The sequence below is a fragment of the Hyperolius riggenbachi genome, chromosome 4, assembly GCF_040937935.1.
Source record: "Hyperolius riggenbachi isolate aHypRig1 chromosome 4, aHypRig1.pri, whole genome shotgun sequence".
Classification (NCBI taxonomy): Eukaryota; Metazoa; Chordata; class Amphibia; order Anura; family Hyperoliidae; genus Hyperolius; species Hyperolius riggenbachi.
The window spans coordinates 360,533,367-360,550,048 of record NC_090649.1 but is presented as its reverse complement, the minus strand read 5'-3'; positions in this window follow the sequence as shown (position 1 = coordinate 360,550,048).

Below are 16,682 nucleotides of genomic sequence, written 5' to 3'. Positions count from 1 at the left end.
CCCCCCCTGTTTACTGTATGCATCTATCCCCCTGATCACCTGTCAATCACCTGTCAATCACCTGTCAATCACCCATCAATCACCCGTCAATCACCCCCTGTCACTGCCACCCATCAGCCAGCCCCTAACCTGCCCCGTGCGGGCAATCTGATCACCCCCCCACACCAATAGATCGCCCGCAGATCCGACATCAGATCACCTCCCAAATCCATTGTTTACATCTATTCTCTCCTCTAAACACCCACTAATTACCCATCAATCACCCATCAATCACCCCCTATCACCACCTGTCACTTTTACCTATGAGATCAGACCCTAATCTGCCCCTTGCGGGCACCCAATCACCCGCCCACACGCTCAGATTGCCCTCTGACCCCCCCTTATCAATTCACCAGTGCATTAATTACATCTGTTCTTCCCTGTAATAACCCACTGATCACCTGTCAATCACCTGCCAATCACCTATCACCCATCAATCACCCCCTGTCACCCCCTGTCACTGCCACCCATCAATCAGCCCCTAACCTGCCCCTTGCGGGCAATCTGATCACCCACCCACACCATTAGATCGCCCGCAAACCCGCCGTCAGATTACCTCCCAAATGTATTGTTTACATCTGTTATCTTCTCTAAACACCCACTAATTACCCATCAATCACCCATCAATCACCCCCTATCACCACCTGTCACTGTTACCTATCAGATCAGACCCTAATCTGCCCCTTGCGGGCACCCAATCACCCGCCCACACGCTCAGATTGCCCTCAGACCCCCCCCTTATCAATTCGCCAGTGCATTAATTACATCTGTCCTTCCCTGTAATAACCCACTGATCACCTGTCAATCACCTGCCAATCACCTATCACCCATCAATCACCCCCTGTCACTGCCACCCAACAATCAGCCCCTAACCTGCCCCTTGCGGGCAATCTGATCACCCACCCACACCAATAGATCGCCCGCAGATCCGACATCAGATCACCACCCAAGCGCAGCGTTTACATCTATTCTCTCCTCTAAACACCCACTAATTACCCATCAATCACCCCCTATCACCACCTATCACCACCTGTCACTGTTACCCATCAGATCAGACCCTAATCTGCCCCTTGCGGGCACCCAATCGCCCGCCTACACGCTCAGATTGCCCTCAGACCTCCCCTTATCAATTCGCCAGTGCAATATTTACATCTGTTCTCCCCTGTAATAACCCACTGATTACCTGTCAATCACCTATCAATCACCCATCAATCACCCCCTGTCACTGCCACCCATCAATCACCCCCTGTCACTGCCACCCATCAATCACCCGCTGTCACTGCCACCCATCAATCAGCCCCTAACCTGCCCCTTGCGGGCAAACTGATCACCCACCCACACCAATAGATCGCCCGCAGATCCGACATCAGATCACCACCCAAGCGCAGTGTTTCCATTCTCTACCCTAAACACCCACTAATTACCCATCAATCACCCCCTGTCACTGCTACCTATCAGATTAGACCCCTATCTGCCCCTAGGGCACTCAATCACCCGCCCACACCCTCAGAATGCCCTCAGACCCCAGCCCTGATCACCTCACCAGTGCATTGCTTGCATCTATTCCCCCCTCTAATCACACCTTGAGACACCCATCAATCACCTCCTGTCACCCCCTAGCACACCTACCCATCAGATCAGGCCCCAATTTGCCCCGTGTGGGCTCCTGATCACTCGGCCAATCCCTCAGATCCCCCTCAGACCCCCTTCCGATCACCTCCCCAGTGCATTGATTGCATCTATTTTCCCCTCTAACCACCCCCTGAGACACCCATCAATCACCTCCTGTCACCCCCCTAGCACTCCTATCCATCAGATCAGGCCCAATACAACCTGTCATCTAAAAGGCCACCCTGCTTATGACCGGTTCCACAAAATTCGCCCCCTCATAGACCACCTGTCATCAAAATTTGCAGATGCTTATACCCCTGAACAGTCATTTTGAGACATTTGGTTTCCAGACTACTCACGGTTTTGGGCCTGTAAAATGCCAGGGCGGTATAGGAACCCCACAAGTGACCCCATTTTAGAAAAAAAGACACCCCAAGGTATTCTGTTAGGTGTATGACGAGTTCATAGAAGATTTTATTTTTTGTCTGACAGATCCGACAGGGAGCGATCAGGAAAGCGACTGTGAATTCTCTAGATTCACCTGCGTTTCTCACGGCTATTCCGTGACACCTCCTGACGCTGTGTAGAGGGTTGTCAGCAAGACATCCGTCGTAGCAGCCATTGGCGCTGTTGGGCCTAGTTCCCCCTGACACCAGGACAGCCCATCAGCGTTCCGGTGTCGGCCAACCTGGCTGACGGGTCTCGGGTTGCCGGTGCGGCAGGGAAACCTATTGGAGCCTGTGGCTCGGTTCCCCTGGACCGGTCGCGGTCTGCTACCCTCAGGGTTGACCCAACATGGACCGTTCTGGACAGGGCGTTTGCGCCACTGCAGTCGGACGTGGTGCCTGCCGGGACTGCTGACTACGGGCAGTGGGTTGGTTAGGTCAACAGCCAGCCCACGCAGGGTTCCCCTGCTGAGTGGCTGTGGACCTAAGGGAACCCCGCGGGAATCCCTGGACCTTCCCAGCTCCTGACAGACGGCACATGCCCTGCAGTAGTTTGCTACATCCCTGTTCATCCGGGGCCAATAAAACTGGTTCCGAATACCGGCGAGTGTCTTGCGGACACCCGAGTGCCCTGTCAGAGGATTACCATGTGCGGATTTCAGCACATGTCCCCTGAACGCACTCGGGACCACAAGCCACTTGGTATTCGCGTGGGATCTACCTGTAGGGGGCTGTACAGACTCACTGTACAGTCTCCCACCTTCCCAGTACACCTTGAAAGCGGCCCCATCCGCGAGGGGCTCAGCGGCTTGCTGCCTGAGCACCTCCAGGCTTGGGTCACTTTGTAGTGCAGCTGAGAATACGGCGCTGTCAGTTTCAGCCAACTGGCTCATGTCACACGAGGCCAGCGGCTGAAAGGTCTCATCCCTGCGGTCAGAGGAGGGGGAGGAGGCCGGAACCCCCTCCACCTGTTCTGAGCTCGGGTTCTGAGCAGTGCAGCTGCGCGGTACTGCTAGCACAGGTACACTGTCAGAATGGCAAAGACGGACATTACTCAAATCATCATTGCATGCAGTAATGACATTGACAGGTATAGACATTTTTTCATTACAGACAGGTTGTACAGTAAACTCAGGTACAGCTACAGCATCATCACAACAGACAGTCTGTACATCAAACTCAGGTGCCTTTGAAGCAGGCACTATTGAACCTGGTACCCTTGAACTGGGCACATTCAACCCACCTCCCCCTGGTGCTCCCCCAAGTGTATAAAGTACCTGGTGGTGGGTGGAGAGTCCGTCTCCTTCCGTGAGCGACAAGGCAGTCGTGGCAGGTTCATAGTAGGACACAAGCTTGCCCAAATCAGTCCCTAGCAACACAGGGACTTGGAGATCCTTCATAACCCCAACAACCCGTTCTTGGACTCCTCCCACTCCCCAATCCAGCTTCACTTTTGCGTGGGCTATGTGGAAAAGGGTGCCCTCTACTCCAGTAAGGGCAAGGGATCGGCTGGAGCTGATGCTCTCCTTTGGCACAAGATGTGAGTGAACTAACGTGATGTCAGCTCCGGTGTCTCGAAATCCGGTGACAACTTTGCCGTTCACTCTAACAAGTTGCTGCTGGTCGGTTCGGTCGCGGATTTCCTTTCCGCGGGCAAACAGGACAAAATCTGATGATCCAGGCTGTGGTTCGCTGGCGGGCTGCCTCTGCTGTGGGTGAGGTGCAGGTGATGCAGATGATCCAGGTGCTGGTGGTGTCTGTCTCCGCTCCGGGCAGTCGAACTTCATGTGTCCGGGCTGGCGGCAGTAGTGACAGGTGACCTCTCCAGGCGCTGCAGGCCTGGGTGCAGCAGCTGCGCTGGGTGGCCTCTGTGGCGGACGGCTCACAGGGGCAGGAGGGTCTGCCGAGGTATTGGGCTGACCTCCTCTCCAGCTGGATGGGACAGTTCTGCGGGTATCAGCCACCCGGGTAGTTGCAAAAGTCTCAGCAAGGTCTGCAGCGACAGTGGCTGAAGCCGGCCTGCGTTCTAACACAAACTGTCGTACATCAGCAGGGCAAATGTTCAGAAATTGTTCGAGGACTATCAAGTCCTCCAGGACGCCATAAGACCCTTTGGTGAGGCCTAGCGTCCACTGGCGGAGTGTGGTGAGCAAGCTGCTGGCCACATCTCGGTACGAATCAGAAGACTTTTTCTGCCAGGCCCTGAACTTTTTCCGATAGGCTTCTGGCGTCAGCTGGTACTTAGTAATGATAGCGTCTTTTATAGCAGCATAATCATTATCCTTCTCCGCAGGCAATTCTGCGAAGGCATCAAGCGCTTTGTAGCGCAGCAAAGGTGTCAGATGTCTGGCCCACTGGTCTTGGGACAGACGATACTGACGGCATGCTTTTTCAAAAGACCGCAAAAACAAGTCAATGTCTGTGTCTTTTTCCATATTAGCAAATTTAAATTTTGCACTTACGGGTGGTGCAGCTCCTTCAGCAGGGAGGCTGGGCGGTGAACTCCGGCTGGCCTGTTGCACTTTTGCCATGTTTAGCTCATGCTGTCGTTGGCGTTCCCGCTCAGCGGCATCCCTCTCCGCGTGGCGTTCTGCAGCAGCAGCCTTGCGTTCTGCAGATTGGCGTTCCCGCTCCTCGCGGGCTTCCATGTACTGCATGTACTTGTCCAGGTCAGTCTCCATCAGCTTTTGTAATGCCTGCTGCATTACCGGGTCAGCACCCCTGGACAGTCCAGTACTGGCCAGTTCCGGGCGAGTATTTTCAGAAACTTTGGGGTTGGGGTCCACACTGACATTCTCCTGCGTAACTGTTGATGCAGGGCCCTCAGGATGCACAACCTCTGTACGGTCAGGAGTCTCAGTCTCTGGTTCCCCTTGCCTTGAGTCAGATGGGTCAGCGTCTACCTCAGCAGACACATCCAGCTCCTGCAGTTGCTGGGTATCCCATTGAAACAATTCCGTTACCAGGTCCCCTTGTTTCTTGCGGCCGACCTCAATGCCTCTCTCTTGGCAAAGGTCCGCCAGGCACATTTTCTTGTAGTTCCCGGACATTTCCATGCCAAATAAAATAAAACTTTTGGGGAGGGGTACTGGCTACACAGTCTCTCTGTATATATAAAAAATATATTGCCTTCCAGCTACACCAACGAATTAGTTCGTTTCTCGATAGCGCTAGCGCTATCGTAGATACTTTCAGCACAACACAGGTCCCAACCGCTGCCTAACACTGTCACAAGGACCCTCAGTGGCTGACCGCACTTAGCCTTCTAAACGGTGCCAGCGCACAGATCGTGCGAACTCTGGTCGCAGTCAATGCGCAGGAACCGTTAAGAATTAGCCGCAGACAACTCAGAAGGGAGCCTGTGAGACACGGGTAATTACAACGTCACCTACTGGTTCAGAGTAAACTGCCACCACCGCGGTTACTATGGGACCGTGGGGCCCACTAACTGACTGACTAATCCTGCGAATAAAACGGTTAAACACACGATATTCTGTCTAGCCAACAACAGACAAACAGTAGCGTATCTTCAGAGACCCGGGATCATTCCTGTGTGTGCTGATAAGCAGGGTAGCGGAAAGTGAATGACTTGGAGAAAGTCGTTTATTCACGCAATATAAATAATTAATATATACAGACAATTTATTAAAAATCACAATTATTAAGACAGTAATAGCCAGTATGAAAAATAAAAGAAGGGAGAAAAATACTTAGTTCCTGGAAAGATGTCCTTATTGTGGGAAGAATCATAAAGTTCTTGGTTTCAAAGTCCAGAGTTCAGAGTTCAGACCAGGTGGATGCCAGCATATCCTCAAGCTGGCATCTGATGAGTGCAAGATGGTTCAGTGTGGAGGACTCCAGCCCGCCTGCTGGCTCTGTGCTTTTGATGAAGCTGGTTTGGGGGTGTGGCAGTGCCAGCCCCCTCTGAGCTACTAGCAAATGACAGTTCATTCCCTCTGAGAGATTTTAGAGCTAAACTTATGAATTGCTGTAACTCCTGAACCATACATGTTACATTTAGGGGGGTAACAGCTTCAGACTTGTTGGAAAATACAGATTAATATGACATCAGACACGGCTAAGCCAGCGGGTCAGGCTCCTGAGAAGATTCATATCTCGATAACCGGACGGTCTATCCCAAGGAATTTCATATCAGCACGATGGCCAGATTTTACCGGACAAGACGATATGAATTTTATAGCTGTGCGACATACGGTTTTCGTATGCCGACAGGAAATCATATCACCCATGCTTTCCTTATGGCCCATGCTCGGTGCCGGATCGGCTGGCTTTCTATGGCCCCCCTGTGGAGACAGTTTCCTGGTCCTTTTCATGGGGACATCTGCTGTGGGGGGAATGAGCTGGGCCCCACAGGGAGTCCAGCCACGTGCGACATTCCGGAGGGGTGAGGGGACTGCTTTGGCTCACAGGGGAACAGATCTCTGGATTTAAAACAACACAAAAATGTCATTTTCGGATCGCTTGCCTGACTACACAGATCCGACAGGGAGCGATCAGGAAAGCGACTGTGAATTCTCTAGATTCACCTGCGTTTCTCACGGCTATTCCGTGACAGTAGTCTAGAAAACAAATGCTTCAAAATGACCTGTGAATAGGACGTTGGGCCCCTTAGCGCACCTAGGCTGCAAAAAATTGTCACACATGTGGTACCGCCGTACTCAGGAAAAGTAGTATAATGTGTTTTGGGGTGTATTTTTACACATACCCATGCTGGATGGGAGAAATTTCTATGTAAATGGACAATTGTGTGTAAAAAAATCAAACAATTGTCATTTACAGAGATATTTCTCCCACTTAGCATGGGTATGTGTAAAAATACACCCCAAAACGCATTATACTGCTTCTCCTGAGTACGGCGGTACCACATGTGTGGCACTTTTTTACACCCTAAGTACGCTAAGGGGCCCAAAGTCCAATGAGTACCTTTAGGATTTCACAGGTCATTTTGCGACATTTGGTTTCAAGACTACTCCTCACGGTTTAGGGCCCCTAAAATGCCAGGGCAGTATAGGAACCCCACAAATGACCCCATTCTAGAAAGAAGACACCCAAAGGTATTCCGTACGGAGTATGGTGAGTTCATAGAAGATTTTATTTTTTGTCACAAGTTAGCGGAAAATGACACTTTGTGAAAAAAAACTATTAAAATCAATTTCCGCTAACTTGTGACAAAAAAAATAAAAACTTCTATGAACTCACCATACTCCTAACGGAATACCTTGGGGTGTCTTCTTTCTAAAATGGGGTCATTAGTGGGGTTCCTATACTGCCCTGGCATTTTAGGGGCCCTAAACCGTGAGGAGTAGTCTTGAAACAAAAATGACCTGTGAAATCCTAAAGGTACTCATTGGACTTTGGGCCCCTTAGTGCAGTTAGGGTGCAAAAAAGTGCCACACATGTGGTATCGCCGTACTCGGGAGAAGTAGTATAATGTGTTTTGGGGTGTATTTTTACACATACCCATGCTGGGTGGGAGAAATACCTCTGTAAATGACAATCTTTTGATTTTTTTACACACAATTGTCCATTTACAGAGGTATTTCTCCCACCCAGCATGGGTATGTGTAAAAATACACCCCAAAACACATTATACTACTTCTCCCGAGTACGGCGATACCACATGTGTGGCACTTTTTTGCACCCTAACTGCGCTAAAGGGCCCAAAGTCCAATGAGTACCTTTAGAATTTCACAGGTCATTTTGAGAAATTTCGTTTCAAGACTACTCCTCACGGTTTAGGGCCCCTAAAATGCCAGAGCAGTATAGGAACCCCACAAATGACCCCATTTTAGAAAGAAGACACCCCAAGGTATTCCGTTAGGAGTATGGTGAGTTCATAGAAGATTTTATTTTTTGTCAAAAGTTAGCGGAAATTGATTTTAATTGTGTTTTTTCACAAAGTGTCATTTTCCGCTAACTTTTGACAAAAAATAAAATCTTCTATGAACTCACCATACTCCTAACGGAATACCTTGGGGTGTCTTCTTTCTAAAATGGGGTCATTTGTGGGGTTCCTATACTGCCCTGGCATTTTAGGGGCCCTAAACCGTGAGGAGTAGTCTTGAAACGAAATTTCTCAAAATGACCTGTGAAATTCTAAAGGTACTCATTGGACTTTGGGCCCTTTAGCGCAGTTAGGGTGCAAAAAAGTGCCACACATGTGGTATCGCCGTACTCAGGAGAAGTAGTATAATGTGTTTTGTGGTGTATTTTTACACATACACATGCTGAGTGGGAGAAAGATCTCTGTAAATGGACAATTGTGTGTAAAAAAAATTAACAAATTGTCATTTACAGAGATATTTCTCCCACCCAGCATGGGTATGTGTAAAAATACACCCCAAAACACATTATACTACTTCTCCTGAGTACAGCAATACCACATGTGTGGCACTTTTTTGCAGCCTAACTGCGCTAAGGGGTCCAAAGTCCAATGAGCACCTTTAGGCTTTACAGGGGTGCTTACAATTTAGCACCCCCCAAAATGTCAGGACAGTAAACACACCCCACAAATGACCCCATTTTGGAAAGTAGACCCTTCAAGGTATTCAGAGAGGGGCATGGTGAGTCCGTGGCAGATTTCATTTTTTTTTGTCGCAAGTTAGAAGAAATGGAAACTTTTTTTTTTTTTTTTTTTCACAAAGTGTCATTTTCCGCTTACTTGTGACAAAAAATAATATCTTCTATGAACTCACTATGCCTCTCAGTGAATACTTTGGGATGTCTTCTTTCCAAAATGGGGTCATTTGGGGGGTATTTATACTATCCTGGAATTCTAGCCCTTCATGAAACATGACAGAGGGTCAGAAAAGTCAGAGATGCTTGAAAATGGGAAAATTCACTTTTTGCACCATAGTTTGTAAACGCTATAACTTTTACCCAAACCAATAAATATACACTGAATGGGTTTTTTTTTTATCAAAAACATGTTTGTCCACATTTTTCGCGCTGCATGTATACAGAAATTTTACTTTATTTGAAAACTGTCAGCACAGAAAGTTAAAAAAATCATTTTTTTGCCAAAATTCATGTCTTTTTTGCTGAATATAATAAAAAGTAAAAATCGCAGGAGCAATCAAATAGCACCAAAAGAAAGCTTTATTAGTGACAAGAAAAGGAGCCAAAATTCATTTAGGTGGTAGGTTGTATGAGCGAGCAATAAACCGTGAAAGCTGCAGTGGTCTGAATGGAAAAAAAGTGGCCGGTCCTTAAGGGGTAGAAAGCCCTAGGTCATCAAGTGGTTAAATTATATTATATAGGGTTTAACAATAATTTCTTTCTTTATAAGGACTGTATTGATTATTAATATTTATATATACATACACATATGACAGCTTTTCCTGCATAAATAAAACCTGTAATGATCTGTACCTGTGTCATCCTGCTGGTGGCAGCACTAAGGAACTTGAGGTGGACTTCAGCTGTTTACCAGCAGGTGGCTCTCATATTGCTGGGAGCAGTGCTGTTCCTCGGCTCACCAGCGGATGGAGCTGTGGAAGATTCTGGCCAGTCACCTGAGCAATGTGCTGCATATAAAAGGATGGACTTGCTAGCAGCACATTGCTAGGTCATTCCGTCTGTTTGTCTGCTCGCTGCAGTTGTGACTCTGGCCATCAAGTCCTGTGTTCCTGAACTTTGTTCCAGTATTCTGTACTCCTGGTATTTGATCCTTGCTAGTCTGACTATTCTCTGTCTCCTGCCTTTGTACTTTGCATTCTCTGGTTATTGATCCTGGCTTGTACGACTATTCTTCCGTGTGCTGATTCTGCTGAGACGTGTCTGTATATATTGTGTGTGTTACTGTATATTCTGTGTGATCCAGACTCCTGTGTTCTGTTATCTGGTGTATATATATATATTGTGTGACCTGTGCCCTTGCATATTCACTGTAAATATTAGTTAGTTAGTCAGTCAGGGTGGTATTGGGTCACAGTGGTCACCTTGTACGATTGCATGCATATTGGTTGTATGTGCATTCTTGTAAATAAACACATTTATTATCTTACTCTGTGGTGCAGACATCAGTATTTCAAGTGTGATCTTCCAGTTTGTTTAAACCAAAACGATTGCCATGCAGAGATCGTGGATCTGCCAGTCTGGTTCCAGTCACGACCACGTTCTGCATGACCAATCGTTACAAAACCTCTAGAATCCTGACAAATGTAAATAATTTAATAACTATACAAAAACAAAAACAAAAACATACAGTACAGTACTGTATTTACAATTGTGAGACGGTGTGATTCATGGCCTACAAAATAGAAAAAAAAATTACAGTTGATTTCTATTTCGTACACACCCGAATGGACATTAAAGGCATGGAGCAGTTTATCTTGTACCGCCCTAAATAAACTATTGACTTTTTCATGTGCAAAGATACAATGCTGTGTTTAACCTGTGCACATAACTGTTCATATGACATGCAGTGTCCCGTCCCTAATTTGATACTCTAGAAATATGTACTCTGAATTGATCATGTGTTATGGAATGCAGTAAAGTTGGACGTCCCTCTCAAGTGCCATTACCAGTTATTTTTCAAAGGTACATTATTTGAAAAAACATAAATAGCGCTATTGCTTATACAATCAATCAAATTGGACATCAAATTTTATGTACATAATTTGTTTGCATTATTTTGAGCATACCTTTTCTTTTTCCAAGTCCTGGCTTTCTTATCAGAGAATCCCGTATCATATTCTCCCAAGGATTGTACGTAACTGTGCAAAGCTTTTCCAATGCCATTTTTTCCTGCACCTTCTTCTTGCACTCTTGGAAACGGCGCTTACAATTGTAAGCTGAGTGCACAAAACTTGATGTTTTGGATACCTGTAAAAAAATAAAACAAATAAGTTTTCAATTGTATTACACACATTTTAAAGAACGTAATTTTTTTTGTTACAATTGCAACCAAAGTGCGTTTTAACACGTCCTCTGTTGTATAGATTATTTTTGTAAAATGGGTATGTACAACAAATTAACAATCATTGCCACCGGTGTATTGGGCATGCATGATATAAAAAATTTTTTAAAAAAATTAAATGATATGTTAAGTGTGGAGTCTTATAGTTCTGCTATAAATTTGTGAATGGAGATGAACCATGTTGAAGAAAAGGCCCCAAAAAACAGTTTTATTAGACAACACTGACATGTTTGCAACAAGAAGGCTGGACATGGAAATTTGTTTGAATGTCGTCAGTATAATATGTCTGCCGTGACAGTTGCTTATTAACACGAGTAAGTTTAAAAGATCCTCGATGAGGATCAGATGACAAAGATGTATGGCCATTAATTTGTTTGTAAAGCAAAAGTTTGGAGGAAAAATTGAGTATATATATATATATATATATATATATATATATATATATATATATATATATATATATATATTCAAACGTGCCATGAAATTGCACAGCGACATAATCATGTTTGGAAAGTATCAAAGTATTTAAAATTATAATTAATTTGTATTGTTCATATACTCACAAGCTTGTACAATATACTATTTGTGTAGGGTACAAAAGTACTAACAGCTAGAAGCTAACTTGTAAATTATAGTCTCATAAGAAAGAGTTTGAATAATAAATAAAAACACATGTATGTACATTCAGTAATAACAAAGGATAGTATGCTTGCAATTCACAATACATTCAGTTATTCTGTTCCATATGCGTACACTATTGGGACTGTTAGGAAGGAAGCATCCATCAGACCGTCCTGCTGCCCTTATGTTCAAGGTCAAGTACAGCGTGTGTACAGTCTGTCTGAAGAACACAGATTCTGTCAGGTGTGCTTAACTGATCTGTGGAAACCGGTCTTAACATTCTGGCGATTCACTGTATACCTGTACTCACAGTGTACTGTTGGTAGATCGCAAGCCCAACTGGAAGGTGTAATGGAGGCTTACTATCGTAAACAGAGTTTAAAGTGATATTATTCACCATTGGTCCTGCGCTCCTCCCACACTAAATACCTTTCCCAAAATTAATTGAACAACCGTAGTTACACAAAGTGCTTAGGTGCGCAATACCATCAGGGGGTATGCCCTTATAAAAATTTAAATACACTATAGTTTGTGCTCATCTAAGATAAGTGTCATAAAAGCCCTTGTACTTTCCATGTATCAGAATACAGTGCACAGTCTATGCAAATGACCGTGTCCTTTCAGCACATGTATAGTCTCTTAGGTTAATCCAAATGTACATCAATCCAAATCTTCACAACTCCGGCATAATTTAAACAATTGCGCTCACCAGACAGATTGGCTAACCCTATCACCAGATCAGCAAACGCGCTTGTTTGGGGTCCTTCCTGATCCCCCCTCACACCAGGATATTAGGTAATCTTCGCTACTCATATAAAAAAACAGAGAGACCTCCACATAGCGTAATACTGTTATGTATGTGGATCACCTCTTGTGCGCAGACATGCAGATTGGTGACATACAGCCTCCACCATATAGATCACAAACTGCTCACAGATCACAGATCAAGTGGCTGACCCTCTTGGAACCAGCAATCATCACATGCCCCTTCTGGGCAATTATTGCATTCACCTTAAACTAAAACAGAAGGCTCCCATAGCATAATACTGGTTTATTTAAAAAAATGTAATTAAAAATTACACTCACAAGACAGCTGTAAAATTGCGCATTGGTTAAAATCCACGTGGTGACGGTGTCTCACACTGTGTTCCAGGCTCCGCCCAACCGGTTTTGTCACTGCTGACTCATAAGGGGATTGACTAAATTAAATTCATTGAACGGTTACACAGCCTCATAAAGTATACCAAGTTTAATTTTAATTGTATCAAAATATTAAAAGACACCGGTCCTCAATCACAAATATATGTCACAGATCAACAGTCCCCATAAGAACCCCCATAAAAAACAGTAGTAATTGCGGATTGCATATGTGATGCTGGCTGCGTCTAAAGATCAAATATCTTCATATAGTACTATGGAAAACAAAACTGTATCTGGCCAGAAATATCAATTCCCCGTCCATTTGAACAGACGTCCGCGCACTCTCACACACACACACACACACTTGTGCCCAGATGACTCAATATGGGGGGCCCCCCTTCTTCTTATTTGAACTTCGTTTTTCCCAAGGGATTCAGTTCACTGTTATGTCTAAGGAACTGGAATGATCGACCACTTGATCAAAACAGGGAGGATTGAATCTCACCCATATTAGTAGGGCTTGTAATCAGAAACATCTCCGCTGGTCCGCATATCAGGGTCCTGGTAGCTTGCTTGGGAGTGTGATGCTGTTACCTCCACCGTGCCAAGGACTACGCCTTACGGAGGACGCCAGCCCGGAGTTCCGTATAGCACGTGTGTGGATGAGTGCGGTGACGCACGCAGCCGCGTCAGCTCCGCCCACCGACGCGTTTCACATCCCGATTGGACGTTTCATCAGGGTGTGGTCTAACTAACAGACGTCATCACATATGTAGTGATCCACGCTCCGCCCATCACTGCTTGTTGCCATGCTCACCATTTGTTTACACTGTTCAATGGAAGGGGAATTGATATTTCTGGCCAGATACAGTTTTGTTTTCCATAGTACTATATGAAGATATTTGATCTTTAGACGCAGCCAGCGTCACATATGCAATCCGCAATTACTACTGTTTTTATGGGGGTTCTTATGGGGACTGTTGATCTGTGACATATATTTGTGATTGAGGACCGGTGTCTTTTAATATTTTGATACAATTAAAATTAAACTTGGTATACTTTATGAGGCTGTGTAACCGTTCAATGAATTTAATTTAGTCTATGCTTATGGCCTAGGTTAGCCTCGTCTCCATACTTCAGTGAGAAATGAGTCCCAAGTATGACACTGCTTATGTATAATTTTGGTTATAATCATAAGGGGATTGGCTAGTGACAGTGTGAGAACGCCTCTTATAGTATGTTTTCTACCAATCACTGCTTATCCACTCTCCTTACGTAACTGCCTCTACTTGTCTATGTCGTGTTACTCCACCACATAAAGTGCAATAATATCCATCTGAAACTCAATCATACACTATACCTCTTTTAATTGTCTTTTGATCTGCTCATTTTATCCTGTAGTCCGTCCTCGCCCGCATACAGAACTACATATCCCATACTCTTCCCGCCTCTAATATCCGCCCCTCATATTCAACATTGTGTACTCCCCAGACTACATAAACCCATCACCACCTTCATGACTTCCGGCTTGTCTCTTTCCTGTACGTCACCGTAGCCAATCCCTTTCACAATTCCCCTATGCGTCACACCAATCAGTCCCATAGTGTTGCCGCGTCTCCACAGGCTGCGCCCACTTTAAATGGGTCATTATATTGGTATCAGCAGCTCCTGGTACCTCCCCCTCTCCGTTGCATATACGAAGGGCTATAGTTGCACCCACCCCCGTCTCTATGGTTACAGAAAGTGTTTATCATCAACTAATGTGCTTAATGGGATCCCACACTATACCCTCGGGTTCTCCCTAATCAGTATTACACTAGCCAGGATCCTATATTAGATCTTAGTGCCCCCCATCTATATTACTATGCTTGTTTTCACCCCTGTGGTCCTACCCACTGTGCATACACCTATTGCCTTCTCACCTACTATTACCCATACGAGTGTCAAGCAGTAAAAGGAGTATGGGATATGTAGTTCTGGATGCGTGCGAGGACGGACTACAGGATAAAATTAGCAGATCAAAAGACAATTAAAAGAGGTATAGTGTATGATTGAGTTTCGGATAGATATTATTGCACTTTATGTGGTGGAGTAACACGGCATAGACAAGTAGAGGCAGTTATGGAAGGAGAGTGGATAAGCAGTGATTGGTAGTAACATACTATAAGAGGCGTTCTCACATTGTCACTAGCCAAGCCCCTGATGAGTCAGCAGTGACAAAACTGGTTGGGCGGAGCCTGGAATGCAGTGTGAGATGATGTCACCACATAGATTTTAACCAATGCACAATTTTACAGCTGTCTTGTGAGTGTAATTTTTAATGAAAATTTTTGTAATAAATGATATTATGCTATGGGAGCCTTCTGTTTGAATGCAATAATTGCCTGGAAGAGTCAAGTGATGATTGCTGGTTGCAAGAGGGTCAGCAACTTGCTGACGGCACTTTCTTCTACTTCGGGCGCGGCCTTCGGTTCCAAAGTGATGTTTCCCTCCTTACCTTTATGTTTTGCTGCTTGCCGCTTGTCATCACGGGTCTTTGCAGAATGTTCATCAAAACATGGTTCTGTCTGCATCATGGTTTTCACTTTCACATCGCTGTTTTTGGACAAAAGTCCAGCATCCAACCTTTTGCAAATTACCTCCTCCGCGTTCCCTTCCAAGGCCTCCGGGTTAGCTTTTTCCTTTCACAGTTGTTTTTTTAGTGGTATCTGTTGGTTTCCCTGCACATCGCTTCCTGCCGTTACAGACCAACTTGGGAACTTCTACAAATATGTGATCTCTGTATGGTGCAGTATTAATATATGAAAGCAAATTCGCAAGAACTCACACTGTATGCAGCGGCAAAATCTTAAAGTAAGATCACGTATGCAAAATACATGTAGTGACGTATCGACTCTCCGCAAATATAAAAATTACAAATCGGATAATAATAAATATAAATTACAATACTCGGTGTTTTTTTATCAATCTTATTTAAACCGACTTTTATAAATATTCATCTGAAGTCGTTATTCATGCTCAAATCATTGTAACCTATCAACGTAATAATTTTATCACCAAACCTATAAAATTGAAATATGTTAATAAAATAAATTTTGATAATTTTCAACAGGTTTTCGCGTATCCTTTTCTGAATTATAAATATTACCTTCATTAAAAAAATGCAAAGTATGACATAATCTTGTGAATGCTATCTGATTAGATATTTTTTTGAAAATAGTAATAGGGCGGGAACATTGAATTTCAATAGGTCCTCTGGTTGAATGACAGGGAGTTGCAGCGAATAGTAATAATAACTGAAAAACACCAAAATACTGCGCTGATACACTCAGGTGTGCTAATAATGGTGGTGCGCTGCTTAAAAACTACTACAATACACACAAAAATAAAGATAAAGCTGCGCTCAAATGTCCTAGTACACAGTCCTTTCAAATAAAAGGATGTTCAGCAGTGTGCAAATCTACACAGGTCTATGTCCTCTTCTATCGCAGGTGCAGTAAGCTCCAATTCAGTGAGAAAACCACCACCACACCCCAAGCAGTGGCCACTTACCGTTAAGATATGACCCTCTGTCAGATGGGTCTTTAGCACCTATGGGGTCATCTGGCCGCCCCCTGCCATATACGGACAAATAGATCTGTTGCTTCCTCTGTGTCTAGTTCACATCACCTCAGATAAAATAAGGCAAAGCTCCCATAGCGTAAAACCATAAAATCAATTTGAATATATAAGAGATGTACACTTACAAACAAGCCGTGGAGATTAGTACAGAGTTTTAATGGGCTCCACCCCAAACGTTGGCCGCCGGGTCGGCTGGATGGCGCTATCTCCTAAGCCTCCCTCCTGGCTCTCACGTCCCTCTCCACGGTGGGTGCAGAAACCGC